The sequence below is a fragment of the Dromiciops gliroides genome, chromosome 2 (genome assembly GCF_019393635.1).
Source record: "Dromiciops gliroides isolate mDroGli1 chromosome 2, mDroGli1.pri, whole genome shotgun sequence".
NCBI classification, from domain to species: Eukaryota; Metazoa; Chordata; class Mammalia; order Microbiotheria; family Microbiotheriidae; genus Dromiciops; species Dromiciops gliroides.
In genome coordinates, this window is record NC_057862.1 from 7,803,712 (window position 1) to 7,815,769 (window position 12,058).

At 49.0% G+C, this 12,058-nt stretch overlaps 1 protein-coding gene across 5 annotated transcripts in view; it reads right to left on the bottom strand.

Moving 5' to 3' along the window:
• The window catches only part of PTPRE (protein tyrosine phosphatase receptor type E), a 172,539-nt gene that overhangs the window by 84,183 nt on the left and 76,298 nt on the right, over positions 1-12,058 (bottom strand). The window contains exon 1 of one of the 5 annotated variants that reach the window (XM_043984523.1): positions 10,208-10,293. The exons of 3 other annotated variants lie outside the window; for them this stretch is intronic. The gene's annotated coding sequence lies outside the window, so the exon portion shown is untranslated. Of the gene's footprint in view, positions 1-10,207; positions 10,294-12,058 lie in introns of those variants that run through there. One more of the 5 variants, XM_043984520.1, reaches the window with a different exon arrangement.

The window sequence follows — 12,058 nt, forward strand, 5'->3', positions numbered from 1 at the left end:
CTTCAGGTAGACCTACCTGGGAGAAATGTTCCCAAGGAACATTTGTGTCATCAAGAAGGTGGAGATGTTTACCAAGCTGTTAACAGACTATATCCGGTCCCTGTCCCTAAAATGACTTGGTTCCTCACCTCTCTGTCTTCTCTGAGGCACCAACTTCTGCATAGAGCCCCTGCTGACCCTTCCAAGTGCCGGTCCCCTCCCTCCCTAATTAGTTTTTTTTCTTTTTTGAAGGGCAATGTGGGTTAAGTGACTTGCCCAGGGTCACACAGCTAGTAAGAGTCAAGTGTCTGAGGTCAGATTTGAATTCAGGTCCTCCTGAATCCAGGGTCAGCTCTTTATTCACTCCTAATTAGTTTGCATATAGTTGTCTATTCACTTTATGCTAGATACAGGTCTATGTACCCTTGTCTTCTCCCCCATTAGTTTCTGGCAGTAGGGATGGTTTCCCTCTTTGAAGTTGTATCTCCAGCACCTGACAAAGTGGGGAACACAGTTAAGTGCTTAATCAATTGTTAATCGATTATAAACATCACTTGGCCTTGAAATGAGTCCCTTTACTTTGGTGAAAAAGACTCCAGAATGTGTGATATCACAGCCAGAAAGAAAGCAAGGGAAGAGAATTCAGGAATCTTAGATCTGCTGGTAGGAAGAGCTCAAAGACCATCCATTTTGGGACCAAGGTGGGCAAAGGGGGTGGTGAAGACCCCATCATTTCACTTTGCCACCTACAGGTAATAACAAGCAACATTCTATAAAGTTCTAACCCTAACCCGTTTCCCCAAAATAACCCCAAGGAGTATAAATATTTTTAGCCCAATTTTAGAGAAGAAGAAGCTGAGCCTCACACAGTGACTTGTCCAGCGTCACCAGTTGGTGACTGGACAGGAGATTTGAGTCCAGGTCTCTTATCCCTGGTCCAACAGCTTTTTGTGTGGCTCTGTTTTTGTTTTTCCTTTTTCACCATATTTCCTCCTGATTGGCCCATTTAAGAAAGCAGAGGTCTGAAGCAATTTGCAAAATCTTCTGGGGATCTTGCTTTAGCAAACAAAATCGTTTCAGTGTAAATGAAGTATCAGTAAGTCTTGGGGATGGGAGTCAGTTAGTCAATCAATGAGTATAAGTGCCAGGCTCCTTGAGTTACACAGAGTGTGGTCAACAAGAAAACATTCTCCCTCCCCCCATGATTGGGAGGCTATTAGTATGTGGTTTCATAATCATAGAGTCACAGAACCTCACAATACGGGACCCCAATGGCATTCTGTTCTAAACCATACCTGAGAGAGAATTTTTGGTACCTGAGAAGGAATACAGATTGAAGGAGTGACTTTGCTTCTCTAGCTTTAACATTCCATTCATTCATTCATTCATTTATCACAGTTTCTTGATGATCTGTTTTGTGCAAGTCACTGTGTTAAGTTCCCTAGGAGCACTAAAAGATTAATATATTGTAGTCCCTGCCTACAAGAAGCTTCCAATCTATGAACTGTCCATCTACCAAAATACACTTTTTCCCTTTTTAATATTTTCTAGTTTCAAGGCAGTACCTACAGGTTACAGATGAACAGACGCTCTGAGCATGGAAGGTATATCTCTTTGGTCAGCAAAGTATGATTAATGACAGCATCTTCTTATGGCCATTAAAATGAGCACTAGGAGAAAGCTTCCCATGACCCAAAGACTAGAATCCAACAGAGTCTCCAAAGGCTTCAGACTTGAAGAAAAATTTCCCAGTGATGGAAAACTATTTTTTACTTGGTCCTAGAAACCAGAAAGGGGAAAACTAAGTCAAGCAGTAAATAACAGCAAAAGTTAGTAAGATGCCAGTCTGCCATTGCTCATTGGTATGGTCTCCCTTCATTGAGGAAATCACAGGTCCAGATATAAAAATAAATTAATCTCATTTTTAATAAGGATATTTTCATAGGAAAAGCATAAGTGCCTGGGCTATGTTTTCCAATACCATTTTTTCTTACCTATTTCTGCGGTGGTAAACTCATGTGGAACAGAAGAGGAGGCACTGCTTACCTAGCAGCCCCCAAGCATAATACCTGAAAATAGGTGAACTATTTTAGAAAAATAGGAACTGAGGGGCAGCTAGGTGGTGCAGTGGATAGAGCACCGGCCCTGGATTCAGGAGGACCTGAATTCAAATCTGGCCTCAGACACTTGACCCTTACTAGCTGTGCGATCTTGGGCAAGTCACTTAACCTCAATTGCCTCACCAAAAAAGAAAGAAAAAGAAAAAGAAAAATAGGAACTGAAAGCCCATTTTAAGTAATGGTAAATATCCCAAAGACTTTCAGTGGAAAAGATCTAAATACAGTCACCTTTCTGCAGGGATGGCCTTAGGCAAACCTGTAGATGAGGTGAAGTTGGTCTTTGGCATCCTCAGATTCCATGCTCTGCTTTCCCTCACCCTTGATGGCAACCTCTCTGAGTTATCTTTCATTCTCCCCTCTCCTAAGGAGTGAGGGCTTTGGAGTCAGGGAAAAAGACTCGATGAACATCCTGCCTATGTTACTACCACCTGCATGACCTTAGGTAAACAATGACTCATTTCCTCTCCCTAGCCTTCCATTTTCTCATTTGTAAAATGAGGGGGGTTATACAAGATGGCGTCTGAGGTCCCTTTCAGCTTTAGATCTGTGGTTCTCTGACTTATCAGTTTGCTCTCCTCCTTATGTAACCATCATCCAACGAGTCCTGATAACTTCTTCTAAAATCTCTTTCGTATTTCAATCTTCCTCTAAAAGTTACAAAAATAATCATACCCATATTATCCATATTATTAGGGTCATATCTCCTATAAATGAAAAACCACCTCCCCCTTATAGCCTCATTACTCTATCCAAGCATCTCTAGTACCAACATCCTGACCTAGAAACTCCTGGTCTCTGTTCTACAACAGCCTCCAATCTTGTCTCTCTGTCTCCAGATTCCATTCTTTCCAATCTGTCCGAAACTCTGCTGCTTTGTCTTGTCTTTTTGTCTTCTGAAGACACCAGCCCTACTCGTCAAGTTAGTATTTGCCTCAAACACTTCCAGGGGTTTTCTACTACCTAAGTAGTGAGTCTGCCCATCCCTAGATTCTGGGCCAGAGTTCAAGGTGGCCCCTTCCTAAACCCATCCAACTAGGTAGGAACACTGGCCTCTTTGTTGTTTCTCACACAAACTATGGCATCTCAGAAACCTGAAATGCTCTCCCTCATCACTCCTGCCTCTTGGCTTCCATTGCCCTTGGCTAAAGTCCCACCTCCTATCTTTTAAGAGGCCTTTCCCAGTCCCCTCCACTGCTAGTGCCATCTCCTTGCCATTGACACTGCATCGATCTCCTACGTGCATGGTTCATAGAATGTGAGCTGGGGTATAGCAACTATTTTTATCTTTCTTTGTAATCCCAGCCTTTAGCACCATCCCTCAAACACAGTAAGAGCTTAATAAAGGCTTGTTGACTGATTGACTAATGATGAGCTGGGCCCCAAAGTGAATGAGGAGGAAGGCAGCTTGATTGCATTTGGGAAACTGCTCAGTAATTTAATGATCCCCCACTGCCTTCTGACACTTAAAAAATCCATCTGTTTAACAACAATATTCTCCTATCTGATGATATATGATAATGCTGCTGATGATGATAACTGGCATTTGTATAGCACTTGACACATATTTTTTCCCCCATTTGATCCTCATAACACCCCTGGGAGGCAAGTGCTATATCCTAATTCACAGAAAATGAAGCCAAGTGACCTGACCTAGGTCACCCAATCAATCAGTGTCTGAGGCAAGATGGGAAGACTGGGCTTAATAAATGCTTATTGAATGAATGAATGAATGAATGAATGAATGAATGAATGAACGAATGAATGAACGAATGAATGGACAGAGTCATTCTTCTCTGAATCAGAACCCAGCCTGTGAGGTCCCCAGTCACACCCAAATGTCTGCATGGTTCTGTCTTCCCATCTCACTTGGCTGGGCTTCAAGGCTCTCCCTTGGGGAGCCCAGGATAGTGCTAAGGCTGGCAGGAATCTTGTCTGCTCACTTCAGACAACTCACCCCAGCCCTCGTGTCTAGAGTTTGCCTCCTCAAGCATTCATCATTCCCCTTGATTGCACACCAGCTCTCCTCCCAGCATGGCCCATTGTGCTAAATTACATGGGGAGCATGTGGTGAATTAACCTCATTATTAGACGTCATGTCGGGACATTTATACTAATTAAGTTTGAGCTTCTTTCTTCTTTTCCAAGATCAAAATGCTAGCAGAACTCTGGAGTGGTCTTGTCCACTCAGGAGCCACGGGGAATGGAGGAAGGAGAAGGTTCCCATTATTTTCTAGCAGCACAAGGTTGGGTTTTTTTTCTATTTAAAAGCTCCTCTGGGAACCAGTCTGGGGCTGGCACTTTACCTTGTGTGCTTGGTGCCAGTGTTGACTGGTGGCCGTTCCTGTGTCCTGGGTCTCCCCTTCCAAGCCCATGAGCTGAGGAACTGATGGCGGTGCCTGGGGTGGAGTCGTTGAGATGCTGGGTCTGGTTTTTCTGGGGAAGCAGTGAGTATTGGACTTGGAGCAACTATGGGCAAATCTGAACGCTGCATGTGGGTTTCCTCTTCTGTACTACTTGCTTCCCAAGGGGTTATGAGGCCAAAATGAAACATGTAAAGCATGCAGGAGGAGCTCAATAAATGCTTGCTGACTTGCCTTAAGCACCTTGCCAACCTTATAGTGTTTGGGGATTGTCTGGAGTCAGGATACCTGGGTCTGCTCCCCGTCCCAGAGCTTCCTTCCTGTGGCCCCAGAGCTCTCCTCCAGGAGCTCAGCTTGGGCTGAACCTCTCCTGGGTTTCAGCCACCAGGTCTTCCGCACCATCAGCTGGTGACCCAAGGCCCGTCTTCTTCCTTAAGGCTCATGCTCTCCTTTTGCTCCCCAGTCCTCGACACCCTGCGGGGCGGCTTGCTCCCTTCTTCCAACTGCATACGTCCGCCATTTCCACACACCTTCACCGGCTCGCTCTCCTCCGAGGAATCACAGGGAACTGCCAAGATAATGAACCAAATCCTCCCGGCACGTCCCCTGCCTTCGTAATCTCTACTCCTGGCTCTGGAGAAGGGATGGGTGCTTGCCAGGGTGGGGAGCCCGGCTCCACGCACTGGAATTTTCCTTCCTTCTACAGTGTCTGAATTTAGAATCACTTGCGTGGGTGGCCCAGGGAGGCTGGCGTCGTGAGCCTTCTTGGGATTGCTGCCCCAGCCTCCCACAAATGCCTTCCTCAGGCTCAGGGTTGAGAGGAGGTAGATGGGATTGTGCTGGGGGGAAGGCGGGCGGGCCTGTTATTTAGAGGCTGCGAGCCCCCTGGAGAAGCGACTAAGAAAGAGGAGAAAAAATCATCAGTCTTCCCTCAAGTTAGTAACTGCGCTGTGACGCCGTTTCCATGGAATGGAGCCGACCATGGTCTTGGGATCTCCAGGAAGCATCCCTGACCTTCCCTGCAGCTTCTTTGGGAAACAACAAACTCACCCCTTCCCTCCCTTTGGACCGGATTGAGACAGGATTTCAAATTGATCAAACTGGCTTTTAAGAAGCATCTGCCCGGCGCCCAGCGCAGCGCTAAGCCCCAGCCTATAAAGATAAGACAGTCCCATTTTACAGAGGAGAAATTCGGCACCTGGCCCACAGTCATAGAGTGAGTGAATTTTGGAGGCGGGATTTGAATCCAGGCCTTCCCAACGCCACTGGGCCAAGCTCAAACAAAAAGCTAAGGTATTTTTCATGACGAGAGCGAGTGCTGGGGGGTGGAGGGTGGGGTGGGGGGGAGGAGAAACTCCAGAGGTCACGTGTTTGAACCCACCCATTTTACAGAAAATGAAACTGAGACCCAACAAGATGAGTCAGAAGTGGAAGAACCAGGACTAGAAGCAAGGCTTTTCTCATCCCAATTTTCCCATGTGGCCTCGAAAAAAGTCAAAGACAAAAATGCTGCTTTTCAATCCGTGCACTTAGATCTTGAGGGGGACTTCAGAGGGGCTGGGATCCCAGCCCTGGTCTGGACAGGATCCCCAAGGTCGCCTACTTCGAAGCTCCTCATTGGACACAGGAGAAAACCAAGGCCCAGAGGAGTGAGGTGACCAAGGTCGCACAGGTGGGAGTCCGGAGGCAAGATTTAAGCCTCCAAAGCCAGGGCTCCCCTCACTCCCCACACCCAGGCGGCTTAGATCTGGTGGCAATCGTGTTTATTTCAGCGTCTCAGAAGAGAAATCCAGGTATGGAATACTACATGGAGGATGCACACTCCACACTCCGTGTTTTGGGGAGCTGAGGGGGTGTCTCCAGGACACAGGAGAATGATCATGACTCATCTTTCTGTGTCCCTGGGCTTATCCAGCATCTGGTGTCATCCCTCCTTCTTGGGACACACCCTGAGGTCTGGCCGCTACAGAAGATTGGGCCCCAAGTTTCCAGGGTAAAACTATTTTAATGACTTAATTACTTGGTTGGAGTACAGCAGGAAAAGACCCTGACTGGCCTTGGGTTCAAATCCTGCCTCAGGTACCACCTACCTGCGTGACCTTGGACCAGTTACAGCCTTTTCTAAAACTGAGCTGCTCGAATTAGTGCATTTTAGGGTATTTCTTTTCTTCTTCCTCTGATTGGTCTGTGCCTCCCTGAACCTCAGTTTTCAGGAAAGCTGCTAAGCCCAGGGGATCTTCCTTCTGTTTTGGGCTCCGGTCTTCCAGACTTTCTCAACAAATCCTCTCCCCCTCAAGCTGGTACACCCCCCCCCCAACCTTTATGTCATCTTCCCCATTGGAAAGTAAACTCTTTGAGGAAGGTTCTTTTTGCTTGGGTTTGTTCTTGGCATTCTCAGCGGTCACCCCAGTGTCCAGGCGCACAGTAGGTGCTTGATGACCCTCTAAAGTGAAGGGGTGATCCCAGTTAGCCCCTAGGTATTCTTCCAGCTTCAGCCCCTTTGTATCCTCCCCACAGAGCCCAGGTGCACGGTAGCAGCGGGCATCGACAGTATCAGTGTTAGAGCAACAGAAGCATTCACCATATATGGATCGCCCCCATCTCACTCAGTCCAGATGCTGCTGAGGCCATATGGAGGAGGAGGAGGGGAGAAAGCCTCTCCCTTCTCTCTCCAGATGTGTTGGGTGTGGCTCCAAGTGGGGCCACACTTTGTATCAGACAGAGCTTCTTAAAGCCCCACCAGTTTCCATGTCATGGCATCTCTGCTTAGACTTAATTTTATTTGTATTTGGGGGAGAAGGATAACCTGCCCCCCCCCGCCCTCCACCCCCTGCCCCTGCTCCACCAGGCCAATGCATGCATGTGTTAAACATCGGGCAGAAGATCCCTGAAGGACGCTGAGCTGCCTTAGCCCAGTCACCACCAGGCCACCTGCAGTGGATCCTCTACCGTCCAGTCTTTTATTTTTATTTGTTTATTTGTTTGTTTTTTCTTTGCAGGGCAATGAGGGTTAAGTGACTTGCCCAGGGTCACATAGCTAGTAAATGTCAAGTATGTAGGGCCGAATTTGAATTCCCGGTCCTCCTGAATTCAGGGCCTGTGCTTTATCCACTGTGCCACCTAGCTGCCCCCTACAGTTCAGTCTTACAGCCAATACACCTGACCCTTTCTACTTCTGAGGCCAGTGTGTGGGCCCAACAGCCCCTGCCTTCCTGAACCACGGGCAGCACAGCCCTTCCGGCCAGAGGTGGGGAGAGGCTGCAGCCAGTCCATTCCAGTCATTTACCTGGCCCACTGGCTCATTCCCACCCAGTGATGCCTGGCAGTCTTCCCGAGCACTTGTTTTGGTCTAAGCATGCCCATGTGGCACTGGGTAAGCATTATTGACCTGGGTATTCCCCTTCACTGTCCCCTCACTGTGGGGGTGATGTCTGTGAGCCCTCCCCCTCCTCTCCTCATCCCTTGGATGTCCATCAAGATTTGGTTCCTGAAAGCAAGCATTCAGAAATCACTCACAGGAAGGAGTTCTCTCTGTCTACACTGGAAAGGGCTTTCAATCAATGGCTAGGGGTGTTCAGAAATGAAGTGAAAGACAAATGCAGCTTCAAAGCCCGTTTGGCCGCTGAGGTCCTGAGAACCCGGCCGCTGTGGCTGGTGCAGGCAAGATGCCTTCTCAGACGAGGAACGGGCACCCCCTCCTGCGGACCACAGGCTTCAGGAGGGACAGCTCGGGGGGAGTCTTGGGGCGTCGCTGGCCGCCCACCGCCCACAGAGAGGCTGAGGGGAAAGGCATCGGCTTGAGACAGGGCCGGCCCGGCTTCTCCTGAGCCAATGAACTCGAAGCTTAATTCTGGGCTCAGCGCCCCTGCCACCCCGACCAGGAAACCTTTCCTGACCACCATCTCCTAGACAATATTTATTCATCGATTTAAATGTGGTAGCTCTGCCTCTTCCCTACCTCAGTGAAATCCGTTGATTGGCCGGACCCACTGGAGCATACAGGATTAATAAAAGCTTTGTAATGAATGGACTTTGATTTTGTATGTCCTGGGTTGGTTTTTTTCCTCCTATGCCCTTAAACAAAGCAAAATAAACTGAAGTGTGATGGGGGAGGGGGGAGGGGGGGTGAACTTTAACGGAGCTCAAAGGGCAAGAGCTCTGAGGAAGAGAGGACCCCTCCCCAAATGATTGTCAGTGGGAAGAGTCCTCTTCCGCCCACAGGACCTAGGCTCGATTGCGCAAACACATACAGGCTGCCTTAAAGGAGCAAGCGCCCTGGCTCCTCGAACCAGCCAATCAGTGAGCATTTGTTAAATGCCTAGGGTGAGGCCGGTCCTCAAGAAACTTCCATTCTGTTTCCTGGGGCACCGGGTCTTTAATTCCCCAGAATGTGGAGGAAGGTGGACCTCAGACGCACATGCTCACACACACACACACACACACACACACACACACACACACACACACACACACACACACACACGAGTTTTCCTCTAGCTAATGTATACGGAGAGAGGCCCCCGAAGTGCCTCAAGCCAGCTTTCCACCCTCCTGTGTCTGCACGATGTTAGATGTACAGACACCTGGGGTCAAATCACACCCTGAAACAAGAGCAACCACATCAAAGAAGGGGCAGGGGGCCCATGCCCGCAAGGCTGGGGGGAGGGTTGGCAGTGCCCCCAACACCTGCAGGATCAAAGGGTGCTCCTGGATTTCCAGCAGCTCCTGTCTGTCCACAAGGAGCACTCCCCGCCCCCCCAGCACAAAGGGAAAGGGGGGGGTAGTGTGGGAGGGGTCCTGGAGGGCGCTCGCCCAGGTGCTTGCATCGATTGAAAACGAATAGAGCCCGTGGGGGTCCCCTGCCTGGTGTTGATTTTGAGCTCTTGACAAGCCAAGCCCTGCTGGTGAAAGGGTGCTGCGGGCGGCTACAGAGACTTACAGCCCGCCTTTCTCGCAGCTGGTCTTTCCTCTCTAGTCCATCAGACGGAGCCCCGAGCACGTCCCACACAGCATTTCAGTCTCTGCCCATTGGAATTGGCGGCTCTCTCCCCTTTCTGACTTGCCCAGTGGGAAACTGGGAGCCTGGACATCCATTTCCTGTCCTGGAACATGCCCGTTAACCTTTGTTTTTGTTTATGAGGAATTGTGAAACCTTTCTGGAGGACTGTCCCTATGGAGGCTGTTAATGATACTTGACTGCCCCAGCACTGGCTCTGGCTTCTGGTCCCTGAGGGCACCAGCCTTTGCAGGGGTTGCCATGGCGATGCTAAGCATCTCTACTCTGGGTATTCTGCCGCCTCCCATCTCGGTCATAGCAGCAAATAGAAACCAAAGCCAGGAAGTGGGGAATGGGAAGCGTCCCCATGCCCAGCCCCACCGAAAGCAAACACTGGCCTGACACAGGCTTCCTTATAAATCAGGGGCTTGGCACCAGCGACTCCTGGGCACCGGGCAGCATGGAGAAGACAACAAATTCAAGCATGTCGTCGGTTAGGATTTACACAGGGCGGACACCACAGGCCACGGGCGGAGAGCAAAGTAAAGACAGCAAGGCAGAGCTCTCTGCCAAGGAGCAGAATCCATGGACGATGCCATCCCCCACTGACAGCTGCAGGCTGAGACAAACAATGTTTTCAGAAAACAGGAATGGTGTCGAGGGTAACACAGGGGCTGAATCCTTTTACAGGCTTCAAATAAGGAAGGACAAGCTTCATTTGTCTTTTCCCCCAGCTCCATCATTAGCCTTACCTTTTTAACCTAGTCCATGTAGGCGCTCGTTAAATGTTTGTGGCATGCTTCTAATGTGACAGCTGAGTGTTCCACATCTGTACAGCTCCAGTTCCCACTGGGTCGGTCTCTCTCTCTCTCTCTCTCTCTCTCTCTCTCTCTCTCTCTCTCTCTCTCTCTCTCTCTCTCTCTCTCTCCCCTCCCTCCTCCTTCTCTCCCTCTCTCTCTCCTTCCCTCTGCCTTTCTTCTGTCTCCCTCCCTTTCCCTCTGCCTCTCTCTCCTTTCTCCCCTCTCTTTCCCTTTCCCCTTTCCCCCTTCTGTCATCCTACCTCTCTTCTCCTGAGTTCTCTCTACCTTGTTCCCCTCCCCTCTTCACACACACACACACACACATCGGTAGACATAATATATATACACTTATACATGGTGTTCCAAAGGCTTATTGCAGTTTTAAGCTTTAATAACTGTTATTTAACCTGTGTATTTTGACTTAATAAAATACTAAAATTATTGATTCATGGTTTCTACCTGAATAGGTTTCCAATAAGATGCTAAGCTGAAAAAGAAGGGAAATGAAGAGCCCATAATTAATAGCAGAGCAGGCCAAGGACATTCGAAAGGGCCTTGAACGTGGGTGGGGTGGGGGAAGGGCTTTTTAAAAAGTCAAGAATTCACAGTCACTCTTTTCCAGGCTCTGAGGCACTGCTGTGGCTGCTTTTCATCCACGAGGAGACACGGAAATGGAAAGCTGACAGGATGTGCCCAAGAAAAAGAGGACAAAGAATAGGGAGAAATCTACAGGGGGCTTTGCTTAAACATCCCAGGAGTCACTGGAGACCGTTGTTTGTCCTTCATTCTCAAAGAGAATGACAGATGTCATGACTTGCAGTGAATTGTATCTAAGTGAGGCAGGGCTGGGCAAGGTCATCTGCTTCACTCCCTCCTCCACAGCCATCTGGGTCCAGTGGCAAAATATAGACCAGGATGACTGGAGATGGCCCCGGATGTTTGAGGCAATTGTGGTTAAGTGACTTGCCCAGGGTCACACAGCTGTAAGTATCAAGTATCTGTCATACTTGAACTCAGGTCCTCCTGACTCCAGGGCCAGTGGTCTATCCGGTGTGCCACCCAGAGCCACTGGAGGCAAACTTTAGAGTGGAGGATCAAAAGGGAACCCAAGTCAGAAAGAACCAAATTGGAATCCTGCCTCAGATCCTTCTTAGCTGTGTGACCCTGGGCAAGTCACCTAACCTCTGTCTGCCTCAGTCTTTTCCTGACTTCAGGTCCAAACTTCTAACAACCATACTCACTTGCCTCCCATTGCCCCCCCCCCAAAAGAATGAGATGGGATGATGCCTTCATTCAACTTCCACATATTCCACACTGATTACAGACCCCAAAGGTTACAGAGGATGTTTGGAGTGAGGTGTGGGCTTGAGAAGTCATCTCTGAGGTTTCTGGGAGCCCTGAGTGTCAGTGGTTCTGGGTTAGGAGAGTTCTGCCATTATACACAATGTAGAGAGCTCCTGTTGCTTGGCAACCCAGGCATTTAATCCATAGCTGCCACATATAAATAATAAGGGGATACGGGAATAACTTCAGACGCAGGGAAGAGTGAGCCCCCAGGCTCAATTTGTCCATCTTCCTTTTATGTCTAATCTGTCCATTGACTGTTCACAGGACCGTGAGGCTGCTCTGGTTCATGCCCCTCGAGCTCCAGATAAGAGAGCAGAGGCCGGGACCCAGGGAGAATAGGAGACTGCTCCAAGGTCACACAGCTATCTGTCACCACCCACCCCTTCAATGAAAGTTCTGATAAATGCTCCTAGGAGACCAACTAACAGTTCTTAAGGGAAGAAAGCCAGGTCACCC